Here is a 27,739-nt window from a genome sequence, read left to right on the forward strand (position 1 = left end):
TGCAAAGGGATCCACCTGTCAGATGGAAGCACCTGAACCTGGCTTCAGGAGGCCAAAGGCCCTCTCAATGATCCTTCTGGTTCGGCCACGTACCTCATTATAATGTTCTTCTGCCCTTGTCCTGGCATTCCTCACAGGGGTCAGCAGCCATGATAGGTTTGGGTAACCAGAGTCACCTGCAAATATTGAGGGACAACATTTAGCCACACACTATCCTATATGGCAAACAGCATAGGCAGACACCAACGTATACTGGGTGGGAACCAAGGCTCACCTATTAGCCACACCCTGTGCCTCTGTAGTTGGGACATCACATTTGGGATGCTGCTATTCCTTAGGACAAAGACGTCATGCACCGACCCAGGATACTTAACATTGACGTTGGAGATGTACTGGTCCGCCAGGCACACCATCTGCACATTCATGGAGAGGAAACTATTCTGATTCCTGAACACCTGTTCATTTTGCCGGGGGTAGGGGGACAAATGCACTATGTGTTCCACCAAGCGCCCTAATTATATTGGGGATGTGTCCCATTGCATAAAACCCGGCCTTCACAATGGCCAAATCCTCCACCTGAGGGAAAGCAATGTAGCTGCACATGTGTTTTATCAGGGCAGACAAGACTCTTGTCAGCACTATTGAGAACATTGGCTATGAAATTCCTGCTGCCAAGCCCACTGTCACTTGAAAAGAACCAGTTGCCAGCAACTGGAGCACAGATAGAACCTGCACAAAGGGAGTATCCCAGTCAGATGACGGATAGCACACACAACACACACCATTCACACACACACCAAATACACAACCAGCTGCACTACAAAAACAATTTGACCCTGAAAATTGGCAGAATAATGCAAGGACAACCGGAATTGAAGAAAATGAGTGTAATCAGTTCAACATTAAAATCAATAATCTGATTTGGCCAAGAAACAGATATGTACACTTCTCTAATGGTATTCTCCTGTCTGTATTGCCTCTGCAGGTCAGCGTCCATCAAAAGAAGGGAATATGGCGCCCCGTCGTCAAGGAGGTGCAGACCCTGGGAGTCTATGGCAGGTGGAGCACCCACTGTCGCAAACAGTGGGAGGATCTGAGACGCTGGGCACAAAAAACTGTGGAGGCCCAGCTGGGGATGGCCTCCCAACGAGGAAAGGGTGTCCATTGGACCTTGACCCACCTGATGGCCCACATACTGGTGGTGGCCTACCCTGAGCTGGATGGGCGCTTGAAGGCATCACAGCAGCCACAAGGGGGTGAGTACAGTGGCTATCATTACAACTTACAGCTGGTGGGGTGGTATCCGGGAGGTGGTTGTGTGTCAGTGGGTGCCCCTAGGACAGGCCAGACATAGAAGCGCAGGTCCTCTGGAGGCTAAGGGTTTGAATGGAAAATACTGCTTACCTAGCTTGTTAGTATTCACTTCTGGGCAGAACTGCATGGGTCCCAGGTGTACTGCAGTTGACGGTGTGTGTCCCACTTCATGCCTTGGTGACTAGCCATTTCACTGGTCGTGCAATGCATAGTGCGTAGGCCTGTTCCCTGTGTGAGGATGCTGTGTACGCCAACAGTGGTGTTGGTGCAGTCATTGACCCAGTGTTTCCTTTGTCTCTCTCTCCCCTGCTCTTGTTTTGTCATCCTGTCCTTATGTGCATCAGCATCATCTGGCGGAGGAGCAGAGGCACCAGCTGCATCCCACAGGACCCTGGAGGCAGAGTCCACTGATGCGGAGACTGGAGGGGACAACACAGACTCTGATACCTCCTCCGATGGGAGCTCCCTGGTGGTTGTGGACACCTCTGTGAGCACCCCAGCTGCAGGTACAGCTGCCACCTTCATACCAGCACCCTCCTCTCAGTAGCCCCTCAGCGAGTTGCCCATGCCCGCTCACCCAGGAGGGTGGGCATCTCCTTCGCCCCAGGCACCTCAGGCCCTGCCCCAATGAGCCATGCTGCCCTGAGCGAGGATGCAATTGACCTCCTGAGATCCATCTCAGTAGGGCAATCAACCAATGTGAATGCCATCTAGGGGCTAGCATCTCAGATGCAGCAATGGAATGCATTCCTAGAGGGCATTCACAGTGGATTGGCAGCCCAACAGAGACGATTCAGGCTCTGGCCTCCTTTCTGATAGCAGCCATTGTCCCTGTTTCTACCGTCCCGCCTCCAACTTCCACTTCCCAGTCCCACTCTCCTCAACCCCAATCCATCCCAAGCACACAGACAGAAGAGCATGCACACAAGACAACACACAAGAGTGGTACAGGCAAACACAAGCACCACACTTCATCCCACAGGCACTCACACAAACACCATTCAGTTGCAGACACAACAACATCCACTGTCTCTACTGCCTCCCCCTCCTCCTCCTCTTCCACCACCCACCCAGTTACGTCCACACTCACATCTGCATGCACTACATCGATATCCATTACCAACATCATCACCACAACAAGCAGAACACACACCTCACTGGCAGACACCTCCACAAAAAAAAATGCATGCGATCCCTGTGTCCTCTCCCATCGTGTCTGTCCACCCCCCCTCCTAAAGGACACTAATGCAAGCACTCAGACACCCAACAGCCATCCACCTCACAAGGGCATACAGCCCATGCACCTGCACCCAAATCCAGCAGACATACACCTCAGACGACCACTCCCTCATACAATACTCCCAATACTCCTCCCTCCTCCCACCCCAAAGTACCTAAAAAGCTTTTCTTTCCCAGATTGACTTCCTCGCTATCCCTCCCCCCGTCCTGCACATATGGGCAGGAAAACAAGGATACAGCCTAGCACTTCAGAAAAACAGTCCACGGGGACAGTGGTAGCACCACCTACTCGTGGTTGTGGGGATACCAGAACAACAACTTTGAAGGAGAAGGAGGCAGCACAACCCGGGATGAAAGGGAAGAATCCGGCACCAGCTGGGAGGAAGGGAAAGGAGCCTGTACCAGCTGTGAAGAAGGGGAAGGAGCCTGCACCAGCTGTGCAGAAGGGAAGGAGCCTGCACCAGCTGTGAAAAAGGGGAAGTAGCCTGTACGAGCTGTGAGGAAGGGGAAGGAGCCTACACCACCAGGCAGAGAGGGGAAGAGCCCATCCACCCCAGCCAGGAAGGGTAAGGGATCCATGACCAGGAGGAGAAGAGGCAAACACCGCCACCACCACCAGCTGTCACAGGGCCCTCACCGTCAGCCATGGATGTGCTGCCATCACAGAGTGCAGGGGCTGACCAGGAGCCTCCCCCAACCACCACCAGCATGCAACTATCATAGTGTGCATGGGCTGCCCAGGAGCCTCTCCCAAAGACCTCTAGCATGCAGCCATCACAGAGTGCAGGGGCTGCCCAGGAGCCTCCTCCAACGACCACCAGCATGCTTCTCTGGCAGATGCCATGTAGTCCACCCTCCAGTGGCTACTGTGTGGGCTGCCCCCTCCAGAACCAGTGGGCAACACACCCACATGAGAGACTGTGGGTTTGCACTCCCCAGGACAAAGCAATGGGCATGTTGCCCCCTCGAGAACCAGTGGGCAAGATCCCCACCTGAGAGACTTTGACCTTGCACTCCCCAGGACAAAGCAATTGGCATGTTGCCTCCTCCAGAATCAGTGGGCAAGACACCCACCTGAGAGACTGTGGCCTTGCACTCCCCAGGGCAAGGCAATGGGTATGGTTCCCCCTCCAGAACCAGTGGGCTTGTCACTGCATCTGGCTGAGGTGCCCCCCTCCCCTTGAGGTACCCTATTTGCAAACTGATGCCCCTGCAGTGTTCTATCCGGATGTGCTCAGGATTTGAGTTGGGCCTTGGACTGTGCCCTGTGTCCTTGTGGGCCCTTTGAACTTTGCACTGGACAGTGTCCCCTTTTTATACAAGTGTACATATCTGTTTCTTGGCCAAATCAGATTATTGATTTTAATGTTGAACTGATTACACTTATTTTCTTCAATTTCGGTTGTCCTTGCATTATTCTGCCGATTTTCAGGGTCAAATTGTTTTTGTAGTGCAGCTGGTTGTGTATTTGGTGTGTGTGTGAATGGTGTGTGTTGTGTGTGCGTGTGTCACTCTCTTTTTCCTCCCACCCTCCCTTGTGTGCTAGGTGGTTGTACTCACGTCGTCGTCTTCGTCAGTGTTTGTGTTCCAGGTGGTGCATAACGTAGAAGATCATTGGGAAATCTTGCAGTTTGGGTTCCATGGTGGCGTGGTTCTTCCCCAATTGTGAGTCCTTTGACTTTTGTGCTCTGTTTCTGCCAGGGTTTTGTTGACGTTGGTACCGTCCCGGAAAAGGTTGTGGTTTCCAGGGTCTTAATATGGTGGGCAGAACTTTGACTTCCGCCTGGCTGTAGGCGGCTACAGCCGTGGTGGCTATTGTTTCCGCCCTGGAGGTTGGTGTGGTACATTGGCTGTCTATTGGAGATATCACCACCATGGTCATCCCGCCACTTTATCACCCACAGCCAGGGTCATAATGAGGGACAAAATGTTGCATTAGCAAGAACATCATCTCCTAGCAGTTGGTTCTCACAAAAAGCTTCCGTTAAGTACATTTAAACAATACAATAGACATTTCACAGTTTAATCCTCTTTGTCGCCATTTTTATTAAACGCTAAGAAATACAGTTTTTACATGAGGCCTGCCAAATAGGCCAAGACACTCGCTAAGTTAAGGCCTACAATTAATAAAGCTAAAGCATACTTCATAACTTTCAATATAACATATTACTGCATTAGTGTAACACATATTCAATATTTCATAAGTATTAATCATTGATTAGTACACTTCGTTAACATTGGTGGCCATTCGTCAAAGTCACATTTTCAAATGTGTGCATTATTTTTGTACGTTATTTCATTTTCTACATAAACTCCTTATTCAAAATACATAAACACTCATTAATAACTCTTATTAAAAACACCTGCGCTAGCATGTCTATACAAACAAATCATGCAATATGTCCTTTGCTGTTACATTTGCCAGCAAATAAAGGGCTCAAACATCAAACGCACCTGCAGACATCCCTCTTAGTGTGTCCCTGGAACATTGAGTTATCTTACAACCTGATAGTACCTTCAAATAGATCTTTGTCACTGTAGATTCTTGTTCTAGATTCTTGTGGGTATGGCCATGGAGTCTGGCTGATGCTGGAACTGTTACAAAAGATCTGCTGGTCTTTATCAATACATATCCGGCTGCAGCATTCCACTTAGACCAGGGCTTGCTTTTGCCTCTAGAACATTCAGGGACATCATGAGGATGATGGGTATTGAACTCCATTCCCCTTTCCCATATAATCTCGTGGAGAGGAGGGATTGTGACCTAAAGCAATCCTTAAAACTAGAGTATTAAGTTTGGGCTACATTTGCCTTTATCACCAATATGGGGTCGAGAGAGCACTGAACAATTTGTCAAGATGATCCTTTGGAGGAGACACTCCTTATGAGGTCCTCTTTGGGATACCTATATCTTCCCAGATCTAGATGGCCCTGGTATAGTGGCAGTAAGCACACTTTTTGACATAAATGGACGCCTTAGGGTCTTACAGGAGCTTCAGCAATTTTGTGATGATAATTCATCTGCCAGTGCTGCCACCTTAGGAATAAGGGATTTACCAAGAACTTCTGCAGGCTAGATTCCTAATGTTAGGGGTCTGGTTCATGAGAAGATTGCTGTGAAGAAGGAATTCAGCCCATCTTATGGAGCACCAGTTCCAGTCCTGGAGATTCAAGGCGCTAGAACTGTAATTCTACCACCACTGCCAGGCTCCAAAGGGAACACATGTGTCTCCTTTGACAACATCAAATTACATCATGTGGCTGATCCTGCGCAGTAGACCCAGAGGTCCCATGGGTAGTCCTCGGTCCCCTCTCTCTACCCAACCAGGCATACCTCTTCAAAGAATAAAGTAAAACACTTTTGAATATACCAGCATGTACAACGATGCTACAAATGCCTCCTAGAGCATGGGGAGGGAGGAGAATGAGCTTCTGGTGATTCCTGTTACCAATTCACCAACAAAAACTGTCCAAGATGTGTCTGGTTTCTACTCCAATGCAAAGCAAACTGACAACATTATCTACCATGAACTTCCATGCGAAGTGGATCCATCCACCAGTAATGCACCAGCTCCTGTGTCTGCAGAGACTGCTTCTAGTTATTTCATAAAACCTTGATGACTTTTCATCAACTTCATCTGCACCTGCAACTGAAACTGTTGCAAAGACACTTAAGCGGTTCATATCACTTAAAAGTAACCATTTAGTTTATCCATGACATTATCTGTGGATATGTCTGGCATTACGTGATTTTTTCTCATGAACTGGTTTTGTGAATGTTTTCTTTCTCTTGATAAATGTTCATTATCTTCCTGAACACTCTTCTGTCGAGCCAGTGGATGCTGTTTTAACACCATACCTTTCCTCACATAAGGTCTAAAGAAACTTGTCTCTTGTGTATAGTTCTGTTTTACCAATTCTAGATGGGAGTGTTTGGGATAAAGTTCCATTTGATATTTATAGGTCTACTGAGGTTATCCAAATTCCATATGTATTCAAGATTTCAATGACTGCTGTAACAACCTGATGTTGTTTCTGAGGACTGGGATTTTAAAACAGTTGCTTCTATGCTTTCTGAACTTCAGGATTACACTGTATTTGAAAGTGATGATGTATGCATGAACACAGCGAAATATGGGTAAATGTTCTGTTTTAATCTTTGAGGACATTACTTTCTGCATCGAGCAACTAGTCATAGATCAGTATTTAATTACACAGTGTGAACATTGTTCAACTCCACGTATGGGGAGCCTCAGAACATATGTAGACAAATTTGCAAACTTTTCTGGGTATGACACTGTAAATGAAGAGTCATATTATTTCAAATTACCACCATCCAGAATATGGAAAACTTTGCTAACTGATACCAAAGTAATCTATTCAGCTTCTTTTGTTTCCCGACTTGCTGTTGAAGGTTATGAATATTGGAAAAGCACTATAGATATGAAAAGTGTATCGGGAACAAAAGATTGGCAAATTCAGGGTTGTTTAGAGCATGCATTGTTCCTGTCCAAATTATATTCTTAAATGATACGGTTCAACAAACATCCTGCATAGGGTTTGCAAAAATAAAAGAAATCAATGTTCCCAGTATCCCTATTCAAGCCAAATTCACCAATTGGCAATTATTCCTAAATGTCTCTGAGGGAGAACTGAATGCGTGGGTTCAGGATGGTACCTATAATTCCACACGTTCAAGACCCGGAAGGGTGATTATTGTAGCTACTAGACACAATCGGGTGTCAGGCATGTTTTGTTATCCTATCAGAGAAAATAGACTTGCAGGATTTCTTGCTAGGTCCAAGAAAACCATGTTCAAAGCAATTCCTGTATGCTATATACAATGGAAGCTTTCTCAAATGGAAGCAGCTGCATGTTTAAAGCAGCTAGATAAGGAAAATATGGAAAAGGCTTTAGCTGTTGTTGATAATGGCATGAATACTCTATTCAACAGAATATACACACCGAATAATATAGGGCCTCATTACGATCTTGGCGGTCTTTCACCAATACCGCCATGGTGGTGGCCGTCAAAACACCATCATGCTGACGGTCATCCGGCCGCCGTATTACGACCCACACCGTGAAGACTGGCAAAAAACTGCCAAATTTCCTAAACCACCAGGACACTGGTGGAGGGAAAAGAGGTGGTCCCACAACCAGCACCTCTACCCCGATACAAATCTGCCCACCAGATTCTGATCCACAAATCAGCACAGCGGTACTTCCATGAATGAAAAACATTGGTGGTGTGAGCCTCTGTGGTCAGAAACCACCACTGACAAAACACAACACCATATTAGACAGTTTGAGTACCACACAACTGAGACACATCCACACACCTGACACACCTACACACTGAACTATATAACACACCCCCACACAACCCTCAATTGCAACTAAAACGACATACAGAGACACTGAGACCTGGCACATACAAACAGAGAGCACCCTGACACTATAGGCACACACACATCTAATAAACAAACACAACACACACATAACCACCACACACATTCCGCTACAATCGTTGATCCATCACAACACACCACCCCACCCTATCATTCACTCAACATTGCACCCTTTTATACAAAACACCACTGCACTGTAAACACAATCTCAAACATGTCCCCACAAAAGCACCCAAGATTCACTGACGATGAGTTGAGGGTCATGGTGGATGAAATTGTCAGGGTAGAGCCACAACTGTTTGGAGCACAGGTCCAGCTAATTTAAAAGTTATGGCAAAGAATAGTCGACAGGGTCAACTCAGTGGGCAGCCATCCGCACATAAGGGAGGACATTAGGAAGAGGTGGAATGTCGCTATGGGGGAAGGTGCGCTCCATCGCATCAACACCAAATAGCTGTGCACAAGACTGGCATGGGCCCCCACCTCCTCCCCCACACTTCACATCTTGGGAAGAGAAGGTCTTGGAGATACTGTATCCTGAGGGCCTGACTGGAATACCTGGAGGACTAGTCTGGTAAGTACTCACAACATCAGTGTAACACAGTTGTTGTGTCCTGCATGCTTCCTCACCACCCAAATGCCCCATAGTTCACTGATGTACCCACTGCACCTACATGCCAGTCACCCAATGCCCCTGTCCTGCATGCCACCACCCCACACAGTCCTACTGCCCCCACAGCCCTTGGCAAGGGCAGGGATACCACAGCCTAATCCTATCTCTAAGACTCTCACAATGGAGCAAACCATCAATGCTAAAACCTGCAAAGTGCACATCAGATCACATTTCATGCATGTCTGACTATTGTTCAACGTACACCTTCTAGAATGTAAGACTGTGGACCAGTACCTGGCAATGACAGCAATGCAATGACACACCACAATGGCAAGTAAGGCAAAACACAGCAACAGCCCTATATCTATTCAAAATGGACACTGATCCATATCCTCAAGCCTGTAAAGGACTGACCATGTGTTGAAAAGTAAGACGCCAGACCCCATGCACACAAACAAGATCAAGAGACAGGAGTCTTGCATACCCACCTACTCTGTTCCCTATGGAACATCATGGGACAATGTTTAGCCGTTATGTGACACTACTACCTAGCCTGACTACACACCAGGTACCAGAGTCTAATTGTCATGTCAATCATCAGATATTCACAGAAACTCATTGTAAAGAAATGGCTCCCTGTTGCAGTTACCCTCCCACTTTTTGCCTGATACTGATGCTGACTTGAATGAGAAGTGTGCTGGGACCCTGCTAACCAGGCCCCAGCACCAGTGTTCTTTCACCTAAAATGTACCATTGTCTCCACAATTGGCACAACCCTGGCACCCAGGTAAGTCCCTTGTAACTGGTACCCCTGGTACTAAGGGCCCTGATGCCAGGGAAGGTCTCTAAGGGCTGCAGCATGTCTTATACCACCCTATGGACCCCTCACCCAGCTCAGACACACTGCTTGCCAGCATGTGTGTGCTGGTGGGGAGAAAATGACTAAGTCGACATGGCACTCCCCTCAGGGTGCCATGCCAACCTCACACTGCCTGTGGCATAGGTAAGTCAACCCTCTAGCAGGCCTTACAGCCCTAAGGCAGGGTGCACTATACCACAGGTGAGGGCATAGGTGCATGAGTACTATGCCCCTACAATGTCTAAGCAAAACCTTAGACATTGTAAGTGCAGGGTAGCCATTAGAGAATATGGTCTGGGAGTCTGTCAAAAATGAGCTCCACAGCTGCTTAATGGCTACACTGAATACTGGAAAGTTTGGTACCAAACTTCTCAGAATAATAAACCCACACTGATGCCAGTGTTGGAATTATTAAAAAATGCACACAGAAGGCATCTTAGAGATGCCCCTGTATTTTACCCAATTGTTCAGTGCAGGACTGACTGGTCTGTGCCAGCCTGCTGCTGAGAGACGAGTTTCTGACCCCATGTGGTGAGGGCCTTTGTGCTCTCTGAGGACAGAAACAAAAGCCTGCTCTGGGTGGAGGTGCTTCACACCTCCCCCCTGCAGGAACTGTAACACCTAGCAGTGAGCCTCAAAGGCTCAGGCTTCGTGTTACAATGCCCCAGGGCACTCCAGCTAGTGGAGATGCCCGCCCCCTGGACCCAGGCCCCACTTTTGGCGGCAAGTCCAGGAGAGATAATGAGAAAAACAAGGAGGAGTCACTGGCCAGTCAGGACAGCCCCTAAGGTGTCCTGAGCTGAGGTGACTCTGACTTTTAGAAATCCTCCATCTTGTAGGAAGAGGATTCCCCCAATAGGAATAGGGATGTGCCCCCCTCCCCTCAGGGAGGAGGCACAAAGAGGGTGTACCCACCCTCAAGGACAGTAGCCATTGGCTACTGCCCTCCCAGACCTAAACACACCCCTCAATTCAGTATTTAGGGGCTCCCCAGAACCTAGGAAACTAGATTCCTGCAACCTAAGAAGAAGAGGACTGCTGAGCTGAAAAACCCTGCAGAGAAGACGGAGACACCAACTGCTTTGACCCCAGCTCTACCGGCCTGTCTCCCCACTTCTAAAGACACTGCTCCAGCGACGCTTTCCCCAGGACCAGCGACCTCTGAATCCTCAGAGGACTGCTCTAGAAGGACCAAGAAACTCCCGAGAACAGCAGCCCTGTTCACCCAAGACTGCAACTTGTTTCCAAAGAAGCAACTTAAAGACAACTGCATTTCCCGCCAGAAGCGTGAGACTTGCAACTCTGCACCCGACGCCCCCGGCTCGACTTGTGGAGAAACAACACTTCAGGGAGGACTCCCCGGCGACTCCAAGACTGGGAGTAACCAAAGTTGTCCCCCCTGAGCCCCCACAGCGACGCCTGCAGAGGGAATCCCGAGGCTTCCCGTGACCGCGATTGCCTGCTTCTCAGATCCAGACGCCTGGAACAGACCCTGCACCCGCAGCCCCCAGGACCTGAAGGATCGGAACTCCAGTGCAGTAGTGACCCCCAGGAGGCCCTCTCCCTTGCCCAGGTGGTGGCTACCCCGAGGAGCCCCCCCCCTTGACTGCCTGCATCGCTGAAGAGACCCCTTGGTCTCCCATTGATTCCAATTGAAAACCAGACGTGTGTTTGCACACTGCACCCGGCCGCCCCCGTGCTGCTCAGGGTGTACTTTCTGTGCTAACTTGTGTCCCCCCGGGTGCCCTACAAAACCCCCCGGGTCTGCCCTCCGAAGACACGGGTACTTACCTGCTGGCAGACTGGAACCGGGGCACCCCCTTCTCCATTGAAGCCTATGCGTTTTGGGCACCACTTTGAACTCTGCACCTGACCGGCCCTGAGCTGCTGGTGTGGTAACTCTGGGGTTGCTCTGAACCCCCAACGGTGGGCTACCTTGGACCCAAACTTGAACCCCGTAGGTGGTTTACTTACCTGCAAGAACTAACAATTACTTACCTCCCCTAGGAACTGTGAAAAGTGCACTGTGTCTAGTTTTAAAATAGCTATATGTGTTTTAGTTGAAAAGTATATATGCTATTGTGATTTTTCAAAGTTCCTAAAGTACTTACCTGCAATACCTTTCATGCAAAGTATTACATGTAGAATTTGAACCAGTGGTTTTTAAAATAAACTAAGAAAATATATTTTTCTATACAAAAACCTATTGGCCTGGAATTGTCTCTGAGTGTGCGTTCCTCATTTATTGCCTCTGTGCATGTACAACAAATGCTTAACACTACTCCTTTGATAAGCCTACTGCTCGACCACACTACCACAAAATAGAGCATTAGTATTATCTCTTTTTGCCACTATCTTACCTCTAAGGGGAACCCTTGCATACTATTCCTTACTTTGAAATAGTGCATACCGAGCCAACTTCCTACATTGGTGGCAGCGGTGGGATACAAGACTTTGCATTTGCTGGACTACTCAGCCAATACATGATCACACGACAAATTCCAAAAATTTTCATTATTAATTGATTTTTGCAATTTGAACTATTTTTCTAAATTCTTAAAAGACCTGCTAGGGCCTTGTGTTAGTCCCTGTTAGCATTTCTTTTAGAGTTTAAACGTTTTGTGAAAGTTTGAATTAGATTCTAGAACTAGTTTTAGATTCTTAAAAAGTATTCCAACTTTTAGAAACATAATGCCTGGTGCAGATGTGAATGTGGAGGAACTCGACCTCACACCTTACCTCCATCTTAAGATGAGGGAGCTAAGGTCACTCTGCAAAATAAAGAAAATCACAATTGGCTTAAGACCCTCCAAACAACAGCTCCAGGAGCTTTTGGCAGAGTTTGAAAAAGCCAACCCCTCTGAGGATGACAAGCCAGAGGATGATGTTAGTGACATGGAGGAGAATTCCCACCATCCAGTCCTAACTAGGGAACCCAGGGACCCTCAATCCCTGATTCCAACTGTGTTAGTCAGAGATGCTGCTTCCCTCACAGGAGGGGCCAGCACCTCTGGAATCACTGAGGATAGCCTCAGTGAAGATGACCTACTGTTAGCCAGGATGGTCAAAAGATTGGCTTTGGAGAGACAGCTCCTAGCCATAGAAAGGGAAAGACAAAAGATGGGCCTAGGTCCCATCAATGGTGGCAGCAACATAAATAGGGTCAGAGATTCTCCTGACATGTTGAAAATCCCAAAAGGGATTGTAACTAAATATGAAGATGGTGATGACATCACCAAATGGTTCACAGCTTTTGAGAGGGCTTGCGCAACCAGAAAAGTAAACAGATCTCACTGGGGTGCACTCCTTTGGGAAATGTTCACTGGAAAGTGTAGGGATAGACTCCTCACACTCACTGGAAAAGATGCAGAATCCTATGACCTCATGAAGACTACCCTGATTGAGGGCTTTGGATTCTCCACTGAGGAGTACAGGATTAGGTTCAGGGGGGCTCAAAAATCCTCGAGCCAGACCTGGGTTGATTTTGTAGACTACTCAGTGAAAACACTGGATGGTTGGGTAACTGGAAATGAAGTGCATGACTCTGTTGGGCTTTATAATTTGTTTATGAAAGAACACATTTTAAGTAACTGCTTCAATGAAAAGTTGCATCAGTATCTGGTAGACCTGGGTCCAATTTCTCCCCAAGAATTGGGAAAGAAGGCAGACCATTGGGTCAAGACTAGGGTAACCAAAACTTCCACTGGGGGTGACCAAAAGAAAGGGGTTACAAAGCCTCCCCAGGAGAAAGTGGGTGACACTAGAAACAAAGAAAGAGAGTCCTCTGTAGGCCCCCAAAAACCAGTCCAGGTGGGTGGGCCCCGAGACACAACCCAAAACAAAGGTGGGTACCAGGTTAAGAACTGGGATGCCACTAAGGCATGGTGCCATAACTGTAGACAGACAGGGCACCACACCAAGGACACTTCTTGTCCCAAAAACAAACCCCCTAGCAAGATCCCAGGGGTGACCAGTGTAGCCATTGGGGATGACTCCTCGGATGAGGAGGTCTTCAAAGCCTTCAACTGGAAAAAGGGCCCAACAGGTGAGTTGGAGATTCCAAGGGAAGTAGACACTTCCACCACCTACTGGTGAATGGAATCCCAGCCACTGCCCTGAGAGACACTTGTGCCAGTCACACTATTGTGCATGACAGGCTGGTGTTCTCAAACCAGTACATCCCAGGTGAGACTGCCAGAGTAAGAGTTAGCCCAGACAGGGTCACTGATAGGCCTGTGGCTTTTGTGCCCATAGAAGTGGGTGGGACTTTTAGCTGGAGAAGGGTGGTAGTCAGTACAGACCTCCCCCTTGATTGTCTACTTGGAAATGACTACCCAGAGGTTAGTCAGAGCCCAAGAGAGGAACTGGTATTCAGTATTTAGGGGCTCCCCAGAACCTAGGAAACTAGATTCCTGCAACCTAAGAAGAAGAGGACTGCTGAGCTGAAAAACCCTGCAGAGAAGACGGAGACACCAACTGCTTTGACCCCAGCTCTACCGGCCTGTCTCCCCACTTCTAAAGACACTGCTCCAGCGACGCTTTCCCCAGGACCAGCGACCTCTGAATCCTCAGAGGACTGCTCTAGAAGGACCAAGAAACTCCAGAGAACAGTGGCCCTGTTCACCCAAGACTGCAACTTTGTTTCCAAAGAAGCAACTTAAAGACAACTGCATTTCCCGCCAGAAGCGTGAGACTTGCAACTCTGCACCCGATGCCCCCGGCTCGACTTGTGGAGAAACAACACTTCAGGGAGGACTCCCCGGCGACTCTGAGACTGTGAGTAACCAAAGTTGTCCCCCCTGAGCCCCCACAGCGACGCCTGCAGAGGGAATCCCGAGTCTCCCCCTGACCGCGACTGCCTGCTTCTCAGATCTCGACGCCTGGAACAGACCCTGCACCCGCAGCCCCCAGGACCTGAAGGATCGGAACTCCAGTGCAGGAGTGTCTCCCAGGAGGCCCTCTCCCTTGCCCAGGTGGTGGCTACCCCGAGGAGCCCCCCCCTTGCCTGCCTGCATCGCTGAAGAGACCCCTTGGTCTCCAATTGATTCCAATTGAAAACCCCAAGTGTGTTTGCACACTGCACCCGGCCGCCGCCGTGATGCTGAGGGTGTACTTCCTGTGCTAACTTGTGTCCCCCCCGGTGCCCTACAAAACCCCCCTGGTCTGCCCTCTGAAGACGCGGGTACTTACCTGCTGGCAGACTGGAACCGGGGCACCCCCTTCTCCATTGAAGCCTATGCGTTTTGGGCACCACTTTGAACTCTGCACCTGACCGGCTCTGAGCTGCTGGTGTGGTAACTTTGGGGTTGCTCTGAACCCCCAACGGTGAGCTACCTTGGACCCAAACTTGAACCCCGTAGGTGGTTTACTTACCTGCAAGAACTAACAATGACTTACCTCCCCTAGGAACTGTGAAAATTGCACTGTGTCTAGTTTTAAAATAGCTATATGTGTTTTAGTTGAAAAGTATATATGCTATTGGGATTATTCAAAGTTCCTAAAGTACTTACCTGCAATACCTTTCATGCAAAGTATTACATGTAGAATTTGAACCTGTGGTTCTTAAAATAAACTAAGAAAATATATTTTTCTATTCAAAAACCTATTGGCCTGGAATTGTCTCTGAGTGTGTGTTCCTCATTTATTGCCTGTGTGCATGTACAACAAATGCTTAACACTACTCCTTTGATAAGCCTACTGCTCGACCACACTACCACAAAATAGAGCATTAGTATTATCTCTTTTTGCCACTATCTTACCTCTAAGGGGAACCCTTGGACTCTGTGCATACTATTCCTTACTTTGAAATAGTGCATACAGAGCCAACTTCCTAAACTCATCTGTACCAAACATTGATGATAGCACACAACATGGAGTATGACACTCCTGTCACAGACTCCTATGTACCACCAAGCGTTGCTGTTCAGCAACTGTCATTGTCATTTTCGGAAATCATGCTAAGCTATTGTCTGTCTCACACAAAGAGGGTACCAAATATACTTTCTTAACTGTACTCTGTGTCTCACTCTATCTACAAATAACCCTGCCATTGCCACCAGGTGGAGGATACCAGACACCTCCAGCCCTCCTCAGGACAAAGGTCCCAGTGAGGACAACACGCTTGGATGTCAGGCCAGTGATGACCTACCTGGGCCATCCAGGACACCTGGTCAGTTGACAGATCGCAGCCTCACCCTGCCCAAATCATTCCCCCCACCCCAGTTGCTTAGACACCACAGCCATGCAAGTGGCCCCAAACCTGTGTCCCAAAGAGTGTTCAAAGTATTCTGTGCCCGACAGTGCAGGGTCCTGAGACTGACCTTGGCACCCCAGACAATGATGGTTAACACTGGGAGTGGGCACACTGTGCCAGGGGCACAGGCACCTGGGGGCAGGGGGTGTAGGAGGGATGCTATGGAACAGAGAATGGGGCAGCCATGGGACTCCACTGACTAGGATACCATCTCCCACGTCCTGGGAGCATACCAATCTTCTCAGGACAGAATGGGCCAGATCATCACCATGTTTGGGGGAAATCAAAGGCTGCAGAGGGAATAATACCAGGAGGCCACACAGCAGTGACAGCACACAATGCCACCATGGCCTCCAAAGCAGGGGTGCTGAGGGACATCAGCACCACCCTGCATGATATAGCTACCCACCATCAGGTCCCTTCCACTAGCAACATTACATCTGCCCCCTCTACACCAGTTGCAGCTAGTGGAATGGAGGCCCTGCCAGGGAGCCTTAGACACCCCTCCCTCAGTAGCAGAAGAACCCCCCACAACAAGAATATTGTAACAGCTACTCTAATCAATCCATCTCCCATGACCCCACTCATCACCTGTTTATTATGTGATATACTTTGATTTGACTACTCACAAGACTGAAATGCACAATAATTCCCTTATGGGCACAGCTACTGTACATGTGTGTTTAATAATACAATATGATATGTCCTTCAACACAAATGTGGTCTGGTAATGGCCTCTTGATTCCAACTGACAATGTAATGACCTCAGCAGGACACACATGACAACAGTAATGTCACTAGACAGGTGTCACAGTTTGATTTTGAAATCCACAGTAACACCAGTGTATAAACCATTGATGCATCTGCAATTAGAGCAAAACAGAGTCTTCAGGATGGAAGGCATGAGTCCACAGTAAGCACATGTACAGGTAATCAACTGTGTGCCTATTGTAATATGTCTCCAAATTATGGGCATCTGGATAAGACCCATACAACACAAGGTACAGGGCCTTCCTAATATCATGTTAACAAACTATCTGTCCTGAACACCTCTCCAAACTGTACTCTTTAACCACTGACTATGTATACCCCAAGCCCTAGGTAGCAGGCTCACAGATGATATCCACATCCTGCGGGTGGAGGAGCTGGCAATAGGAGAATGCAGGAAATTCACCTCAAAACTGGTCAGTCCATGAGATAAGTGAATGTTTGAGTCAGTTGCTACAACACATTTAAAGGCAGAACCATTAATACTGTTTTACCAACATTCCCTCTGTCTACTACAACAACTCACATGTAGGCACTGGACATCATAACACCATAACATTTCACAAAGTTCAGGAGGTGTAATGTCAGCTATCCACTTCAGATTGTGCACTGACAAGACATGAAAGGGTCTGCCTCACATACCTGTCTGTCACTGGAAGTACTGATGAATGAGCTCAGTCCTACAGTCAGCAGGTCCTTCTTCCTCCGGCTCTTCATCATTTTCCATATCACAATTTGCAGGCACAGGTACCAATGCCTCACCCTCATCAGCTAGCAAAGGTATCCGATGCCTCAGGGCTAGATTGTGGAGCATGCAGCAGGCAACGTTGATTTGGCAAACCTTGTGGGGCAAGTAGAGGAGGGCACCTCCAGATAGGTCCAGGCACCTGAATCTTGCCTTCAGGAGGTCTTAAAGTACGCTCTACTACACACCTTGTCCTCCTGTAGGCCTCATTGAAACAGAGTTCCCCAGGTGTGGCTGGGTACCTCACATATATCATCAGCCAAGGAAGGTTTGGATAGCCAGAGTCACCTGTGAACACAATGGTAGAACAAAAACAATTAAGATACTGTGATTATGCAGATTGTGATGACAGGTCACATAACATTAAGAAATATAACAATCCATACTCACCAACTAGCCAAGTCCTCTCTGTGTGTAGTCATGCCATCATGGTTGGGACAGTGCTGTTCTGCATAATTTAGGGGTTATGTTCTGACCCAGGAAACTTGGCAGTCACTTGGGAGATATACTGGGCCGCCAGACACACCACCTGCACATTGATTGAGTTGTAGTTCTTACTGTTCCTATACACCTATTCATTGACATTGGGAGGGACCAGGGATACCACGTCAGGAATCAGTCCCACCTGATAAAAGTCACCCTTCACATTGGCCATATACGCTCTTTGGGGAAATCTGATGTAGCTGCCATGGTGTTGCAAGAAAGTATCCCTCAAAACCTGACTGAAAATAGGCAGAAACATCCCTGCTGTTAAGGTGACAGTATGCAGAAATGAGCCAGTGGCCAGGAAATGTAGCACTGGTAATACTTGAACAACAATAGGGATTGCGATTGCCTGGCATTAGATCTGGCTCCAACTGTCTACATAGATCCATGGTGGTCTGGCAATTCAGATGGTAGGTCTGGCTGACATGCCTGTCCAGCATGGTTGACAGGTCTACCAGTGGACGGTACACTGGTGGTTGTCTCCTTTCCCCCATGGCAGGATAACTAATTTGAGAGGAGAAAATGTACAATAAGTCAGGCAGTTGGCACATGACAGCAGCACATTGTATACTTGCCGATACCTACACATGTGTAGGGGATGCGGAGCAGAGCTGACATAAACTTCACAGATCATAGAAATGCACCTCAGACACCGTCATTGCAGCACATTGGCTGGAATGTCAGTTGGATATTAGATGTGACACATATGTATTTTAACATGTGTGGGTGACTGTGCAGTCCTGCACTGATGACACATATGTTACTAAATTAACCTATTTCTATTAAACATCTATGTACCTCAGAGTAGCTACACAGACCTATCCACATATATACAGACTCAACATGTCATTTGTTCATGTTTGTCCATTATGTTGCACTATCATGAACCCATTACATTGAGTGACAGAAATTTCTGGTGGATCAGGTTTATGACACACATATTTAAGAACGTGCATTGAGCACATGTGCTCAAAATGGCAGGTGCCTGACCTACTGTTCTGGGCAGTTGGAAATGACCTAATTCCACCGGCGGAAGTCGTCATGGGGGTAGGAGGTTGCAACCACTGTGTAACTTGCATAGGTTAGCATTGCTGCCTAAGATGGACTTGGGCCAATAGCGATGAACGTCAGGGGTGACTGTCCTGTACGTGGTGGCCCTGACTGCCATTTTCTGCAGTCTTGGTCACTTGACTCCTGGCACAGTTGCTAGCTCGACCTCCACCATGTGAGCTGCTATATACTGCCTCTGGGAGTCATCATGCTATGCCCTGCAGGTGTTAGGGCCCCTGCCTTCACATAGGAAAAGCGGGGGGAGGAGGTCCTACCCCTGTATGGACAGCTAAATGGGGCATCAGAGGAACAGGTGAGTCCAATGACCCAGACATGTGTGACTGGTGTTGTGTGTGATGGTGAGTTGGCCATGTGAACTGTTGTTGGTGTAGATGCATGCATGTGGCATATTGTACAGGCTTGTGGGCAGGGAGGATGGGTATGTGTGCCCACCTGCTGTTAAAGTTGTGTTGTGTCAACTACTGTTGGTAGAGTGCATGTGTACATGACGTTCTCCTTTTATCTGTGTCATCCACGCAGGTGAATGCACATCAGAAGAAAGAGATTGCGTGACATCACCAAGCAAGTTCGGACCCTAGGGGTCCACAGCTGGCAGAGCACCCATTGTCACAAGCGGTGGAAGGACATGAGAAGCTGGGCCCAGAAGAATGCAGAGCATGTGTTGCACATCCTGCTATTCCTATGCATGTGAGCTGGTGTTTCACCATGCCCTTTTAGCCTACCCCGGACCATCCCTCTGTATATTTCAGTCAGTGGCTTCAAGGTGTCTAACCAGTCCCATCTGTGCTGATCACCTGCTGTAGCAACAGGTTGAGTCACTTATTTTGTACAGGTTCCAAACATTACCTTTGTACTGGTAAAGGTCTGGAGTCCATGTAAGGCTGCCATCTCACGTACAACACAGATATGGCCTGCTAGGCCAGTATACATCTGTGTTTCTTGTTGTAACTCCATTGTCCATTTATCTCCATTCAATGGGGTATGTGAAGTTAACAACGAAGGGAAGTTCTACTTTGGGGGTAAGCTTTTGGTATTCATAATACAATTGCTTTTCCATGTGATTGGCATATGGGCATTTCATCTCTGTCCCAATGGTGGGTAATAGAGACTGTCAGTGGTTTACCAGAACCAGCCTTATATGAAATGTGTGGAAATGCCTTCCAATTCCTTTGTAACCTTTGTAATATGCTTCCTACATCATGTCTCAATGGTTATTTGAGGCACATCATGTGGAGTAGGACAATCTTTGTTACCCTTGGAGTAGCTGATATGTCCAGTCAGGTGAGGAATATGTACTGCCTCACTTATGCGATCATGAAACAATGGTCCAGTTGTACCACTATGTAGAAAGCAGGTATGTATGGTAATGGAAGATGTATTTAATGCACTGGCAGTCATGTTTGGCCATGTGTAAATCAGGTGTACATGTCATTTCCGTGTGACATTTATATATTCTGGAATTAGGAACATGTCAGCTATGGTGTGAGTGATGCAGGTGTACTCATGTTGCCAAGTCCAGAAACTTTGACTACATGTCATGTGGAATGGAAGGTTGCCAATGATGTCTTTAGTGGCTGCCTGTTGTGTAGTTGTTATGACACTACACTCTGTGATTGGCTATTAATGTGTTATGGGTGATATGTACACCATCATAGCATGACATGCAACAATGAAGTGATGTGGTGTATCTGTGTTTGGTGTGTGCTGATATTTCTTTGTGATTGTGTGAATGTCATGCCATGGCTGTTCTCCAGACATGTTTTCTACACATCAGTTGTCACCTGAATGGGAGTGCCACTTGTTGTGGCTTGATCAGTTCAGGTGCCCGTGTTGGAATATATATTTTGGGGTCAGCCAGCAATGTGATATGTGTAGCATATGTTGTATGGGTTGTGAACTGGGTAGTCTACACTTTCAAGGGAAATTAGTATTTGAGATGGACTGGTTAGGTGTAGTTTCAGGACATGCATGATGTGTTAGGATCACTTACCTGCTCTTCCGAATGCTGATAGAAGTATGGAAAGATAGGTGCCTGCAAGGGCATGAATTGCATGTAGACATGGCTTTGCAGGTGTACAGATGGACTAATCCAGTCGTTCTAACTTATTCAAAATTTGATGTGGGTGAGAAGGATGACCTAAAGGGGTAGATAGTATTAACATGATGCGACAAGAGGTAGGATATGTGTAATGCCAACGGAGGCTAGCCCAGCCTGGACCTGTTTACTTGCAGTACTGCATGTTTCCGTGTGTGTATGTAAGGAATGTGATTAGCTTTTCTCTTCCTCTCTGTCTCCTCCTCCATCTCTCTGTTTGCATCAGCATGGGCAGGCAAAGGAGATGGGGCACAGGTGAGTGGGGATGCTGCTGGCCACGGGACCCAGAGAGCTGCGACCAGTGACCCAATCGCCTGGAGGGTGAGGAGAGTGCTACGAAGGAGACCGGCACATCATGAGAATCCTCCTCGTGTGGATATTCCTTGGCGGTGGTGGACCCATCTGGGACCACCCAAGCACCATCTTTGTCTGCCACCCCCATTATTACCACAGCCTCCCTGTAGCTGCCCACCCAGTTTTCTGTGCCCACTCACCCAGGAGCATCTCCTTTGTCACAGGCACCTCTGCCCCTGCCCTAGTTAGCCCTGCTGCCCTCAGTGAGAAGGCTATTGACCTCCTGAGGTCGATCTCTGTGGGTCAATGGTCCATCGTGAAGGCCAACCGGGGACTTGCAGCTCAAGTCCAACAGAACAATGCATTCCTGGAGGGCATTCACAGTGCACTGGCTGGCCTACAGAGAATCTTTCAGGCTCTGGCCTCCGCACTGATGGCAGCCAGTCACCCTTTGTCTTCTGTCCCCCTCCATCTTCTGCTACCCAATCCCATCCCCCTGTTTCCCTGTCCCAGCCAAAGCACACAAACAGGCAAGCATGCATCAGTCTCAGCAGACAAGGATACCGCAGGAACACAAGCACCATAAGACCCACCACCGGCATGCACACAGACAACACTCACCTGCAGACACACCTACACCCACTACCTGCAAAGACTTCCCCACCAACCCCACCCCACCTTCACAGACACTGCACCTGAAACACCAGCAGACACCACACCAACATTCACAGATCCAGCCACAACTCCAATCCTACCCACAGTCTGCACAATAGCAGACCTACAGGCATCCATCCCCAGTCACCACATCCGCAGCCACCACAACCACTGATGCACTCATATGCAGCACATCCACCATACCTGCAGCCACCACCCCAACAGACAGTCACCCATCCATCACGGCATCTCCCAGCTCCTCCACCCTCCTCCTCCCAAGACACATAAATGCCCACATTCATCCACCCAACAGACACCCAGCACACACAAACATTCTTCTCACACACCTGCACCCAAAAATCCACCAAAACACCTCCTACAAGCACTCTTTCTCCCTCAACTTCCAAACCCTTTTGCCATGACCGTCCCTGTGTGTCTAAGAAGTTTTTTCTATCAGTTATACCTTTTCCCTACTCCTCTCCCAGCCTGTGTGACCCCCAAAAGATCTGTTTCCCTCCCTAAGTCCAGCCCTATCACCTCCAAGTCCTCCTTGCCATCCTGCAAGTTCCCATGCCCCTCCCCCACCAACAAGTCGATCCCTCCTAAGTGTTCCCAGCCCTCTCAGAACCCACATCTAAAGCCACCACCTCCCACGCCCAAACCCAAAGACCCCCCTCCCAAACCTAGGCTTAAACCCCCACCAATGCCCCCCTAATCCATGAGGTGCCTGCCTGCCCCCTTCACGCCCCTACCTGTGGAGGTAATTTAGCAGTCAGGAGTCAAGTTGGTGTAGTCTGACATGCCAGTTGTGCATGTTGAACTATGGACTTTGGGACTGACCTATGGACTTTTATATTTGTAAATAATGCTATCTAAAATAATTTTAACTTTATTTATACATACATCTGGGCAAACCAGTTGTTGGTTCCCACGTTATCATCTTTGTCCAGCCTTTCATTCCTCATGGCTGTTACGGTCTTGCCTGCTTCATATTGTGTGTGTGTGTGTGTTATATGTGTGTGGTGGTTGTGCTACCTGTGTCTGAGCTGCTTGTGTGGGTGTGTGCTTTGCATTTCTCCTGCAGTGAGGCTGGCTATGGTGTGTTGGGCATGTATGTGTTGGGACATACAATTAGGCTGCTTTGTGTGACTTGATATTGTTGGCTGTTATGATTTGGATTGTGTTTGCCCTTGTGTGGTTGTACTGTGTGTGTGATTTTGTGTGGTGATTGATATATCCGAACCACTGTGTGGTGTGTTGGCACAGCGTGACGTATACCTCGTTGTATGGCTGTGTGATTGTATGTCTTTCTACAGTGGTATTGTTATGTTGTGTTGTATATATGTATTGTCAGGTGGGGGTGTGAGTTGTGGCATGTGAGGTGTTGTGGTTGTTGTGTAGTTTGGTGGTGTTGTGTGTTGTTATGTTTGACAGAGCTAGTGCTGTGTGTCTGTGACTCGGAATGCGTTTTAGTAGTGTGTGTTGGCTGTGGTGTGTGTCCTGGATCTGTGCATGAGTGTATATGGCTATGTGTGAATGTGCATGTCAGTGTAGGAGTATATGTATGTGTCACCGTGGCCACCCGTTCTGGATGAGTATGTTGTGTGCTTCACAAACTTGCCATTATGCAACAGTGACAGGTAAGTGTGTGTGTTCACGGTTGGGGCCGTTGTCATCATCGCTGGTTCAGGAGTCGTTGGGCGAACAGGAGCAGCGGGAAGATGTGTAATCCAGGTTCCATGGTGGCTCCAGACAGGTGTGGCTTCCTGAAGGTGAGAATCTCCATTTATATTGTTTGTTTCCGCCAGGGTTTCTGTGGTGGTGCAACCGCGGCAGAAACCTTGGCAGTGTGAAACTTTGTAATCTGTCCCGCGGAAACATGGCCTCCACCGGCCTGAAGGTGCCTCCCGCTGTCTGTGGCAGTCTGACCGCACTGACGGTACAGGTGGTTGATTGTTTGTATTCTGTTGAGAATACCACTACAGTAATAATTTGGCAGTCTTCTTCGCCAGCCTGTTGGCAGTGTGACCGCCACCAGCAACATGGTGGTCATGGAACCGCCAACATCGTAGTGACCCTTGTAGTTTCTTCTGCGATTGATATAATTCAGAATGATATGTCCCCTTTACAGCATGGGCAAAGTCAGTTTCATTCCGTCATGCAGTTGGGTTGGACATTGCAGATTCTGAAAAATGGCCACGTCCCACGGAAATACATCAACATTAGTAACTTGTTTGCAGCTTTGAATTTGTCCAGGGAGCAAAAGATAATGGCTAAAAAGGAATCGAGTTACACCATGCTCAACATAGAAAAGTTGGAAAAGCTGCCTTTCACCGTAGCAGAGAAATCATCAATAGTATGGCTCATACATGGGGTTATAAATCAGCCAATTTCCACCTTTCATTATACAAAATGTTTGAAACATTTTGCTGTGGGCAGATACGAGTGGCTAGGACATAGCTATATAAAAGAAGAGTGGTAGTTGCCTTTGGAGTTCAGATGTCTGAACGGCGAAACAGAGGTCTTTCTATAGAGAATGTGAGGCTACTGTTAGTCATTCAATGATCTAAAAACAGGTGTCACTTCACAGTCTCTGTAATGCGGGGGTATAAACATTGCATGCTTTCTGAAGGATACTCCTGTCCCTTTGATTCATCCAGAATGTAATATACTTTTGAATGTAAGTTGTGTGGTCCTGAGCAATCAGAGCTGTGGCAGAATGAGACCAGGAAGGCAATTTCAGTCTCTCAAATTGTAACTTGTTGGGCACATGCTTTATTCCCTCCCACATAAAAGATAAGAGCAGCAGAAATGTTGATACTACTAATGTAAATTATGACAAGCTGAGCAGACTAAAGTCACTACTGTTCTAAAAACAAGAGGCGTTGACATCGGCCAGAGAGACATATGTTGTCCAGATAGCGAGATCATCAGCCGAGATATCACCTTTGGTGGTCCAACCGCCACATTACGACCCGGGCGGTCCGACCTCCAGGGGATCGCCGTCTCCGCCAGGATCTCCGAACCCGATGGGATGACGGTGGTCTTGGTTGTAGTCAGCCAGGGCGGGGCTGAACTCAGCACCAGCTCGCTCATTACAACCTTGTTCTCCACTAGCCTTTAAATCTCAGTTTAGTCCCGGCATCCCCAGACTACATGACAGCAGTCTAAGTCAGGCTCTGGTTGCCCAAATATTAACAAAAGTTTAATCCCCGTCCTGAAGGAACAACTCAGACACTCTCGTGTGAATGCTCAGTGTACTTTTATTGAACCTGCTTCCCCAACCCATTTTGGCCATAGCCTTGCTCATGGGTATCAGTTGAAGCATGAAAGTGATCAAATACATATACTGGTAATGTTAAAAACAGTGAAAACTAACTCTCTGATTAGACAGCTGAAAAAGAAAAACGGTGGCCATCTAATTCTGTATATATTTACATGACAAAATCATATAACGCTGAATACATCACTTTGAAGATATAAAGTGATTTCTGCAAACTTCTATGTTAAGTAGTCATAATTGATTCTTATGACACTGTGCACTCCATAACGCTAGTATACTTTTACCGAAAGTCTAGAAATCAATGCAGCTCACAGTGGCGGCCATCTTTGAATAAATGTGTTAAACATAAACGTTCCTGATGCAATATCATCAAACCAAATGATAAAATGTCATTAAGGTATAAAATAGTATCTGTAAAGATCTAATGAAGATACATATATCAGCACCTAGGCAGCTGCACATTATGGGCCTGATTACAACTTTGGAGGAAGGAGTTAATCCATCCCAAATGTGACGGATATACCACCCACCGTATTACGAGTCCATTATATCCTATGGAACTCGTAATACGGTGGGCAGGGTATCCGTCACATTTGGGACGGATTGACACCCTCCTCCAAAGTTGTAGTCAGGCCCTTTGTATTTTAATTAGTGTTGGCTGATCTGTTAGGGTATTTCACATCAATCATACTTCTGGATAGCTCCGTGGGTGAAAATTGGACCCCCCAAAATAATTTTGTTCTTCAGGACTTATACCATAACAGCTTCAGTAAAATCCTTCTATAACAGATGCCTGTATAGAAAGGCAAATATAAGCATTATCCAAACCATCGTCATGATTTAAGATTATTAAACATGTGTGGTAGATCCCTTCCCCAAAATAATATCAAAAACTGTACCACTATAATAGTCTGTGTGATCAAGTAAAAAATATGAAAAGCCCAAATTAACATAATAGACAAATGTAACAATATCCATAAAATCCTGACAAGGGCTAATGACTCACAAAAAAGTTTAAATTGCCTATACGGACCAGGAAGTGTGTAGAGAAGTACACCAAAAGGAAATACTAGCCCATGTGGGCAAATTGCAACAAATACCATGATGACCTATCGCGTAGTGATGAAAGGAGAACGAGAAGCTGGCCAATGATGAAAAAAGCTGATGTCGGAATAAAAACAGACTAAAACCCCCAACTCTTCACTTAGACTCTACATTAATAGAGCTTCATAAAAACAAAAGAGGAGGAGGCAGAGTCACTATCCACCCCATAGTTAATGGCCTAAATGGACTGAAAATCCTTCACTGGAATTTAAATCCTTGGGTATCAGGGTATCAAAGTCAATAACAAATCTGGATTCCAAGATGCGTAACTTATTCTCCCTGTTACATCCTCTGATATCAGGTGTAATAGCATAAATTACTGCAAACTTTAGAAGTTTTTCATTCTGAAAATTTTGTTCAGCAAAGTGCTGTGCTACAAGGTATTGTCTGTCATTGTGTCCTACAGCCCTCATATGTTCGGTGATGCATTTCCTAGTCTTCTGTATAGTGCTGCCCACAAATTTCTTACCTCATGGGCACAATAGGAAATATACAAAGTAATTGGTATTGCAAGTGAAAGTTTTTTTTGACCTTACACTGCTGGGAGCTATTGGGGATCTACAGCTCAGAATAATCAGAACTATTGGCACAAGCCTTGCACTTCATGCAACAACAAAAGCCACCTTTAGTTTGTTTTTTCACCACCTGTCAGGTCACCCTGTTGTTACTCAGCTTGTCCCGTAAGGAATCACACTTTCTGAATGTAATTTGTGGTGTGTCATGAACAAACTTGGCAATTATATAATTTGTCTTAAGAACATGGCAACAATTTCCTGATTTGGGGTGCCTGTTTGGACAATGCGGTAATAAATTGCACATTTCACTGCCCCTTTTCCATCTAGTTTCAGGGCATAATAGGTGTGACCATTTTACATCATCCACCCAGAAACTGGCTTGTGCAATAGTTCTTTCACTGTAACCGTTTTTTTCTGAATCTGAGTTCCAAGATTCCCCTCTCTGTCTCAAAATCCCTGGTAGTATTGCAAACCTGCTTGGCCCTGGCAATTCCCTGTACGGAATATTATATATCAGACTATTAGGATGAGCACTACCTACATAGAGTAGACTGTTGCCCGCAGTCTTTTTGCGGGATAGTTTGGTATTAAGCCGGTCCTTATTCGTATGCCTAAGAATTCAATGTCGGGCCTATTGACGTGCCCAGTAAAATTTAAATTGTAATCAATGCTGTTCAGTACAGTGATTAAATCAGCCGCAGATTATACATCACCCTTCCAGATGACAAAAACATCATCAATAAATCCAATCGATAAAACCACATGTTCCTCATAATCAGACAGATTGCCGGACAATAATAACAATGAAATTAAGTAAAAATTAGCAAATGGATTTACATGTGTAGATATGCTAATATGCGTGTGTTTGTTAGTAAAGTCATATAATTACTATGAAACAACTAAAAAGATTTTGTTAAAAAACAAAATACTACAAACGCAATTAAAAAAAAAAAACACTCTAACCAACATCAAGTAAACTGTTGGTTTTAGGAGGGGTTTGATTTACTATTCCCACTCCAGTTCACACAATAGTAG

This window comes from Pleurodeles waltl, chromosome 1_2 (assembly GCF_031143425.1).
Source record: "Pleurodeles waltl isolate 20211129_DDA chromosome 1_2, aPleWal1.hap1.20221129, whole genome shotgun sequence".
NCBI classification, from domain to species: Eukaryota; Metazoa; Chordata; class Amphibia; order Caudata; family Salamandridae; genus Pleurodeles; species Pleurodeles waltl.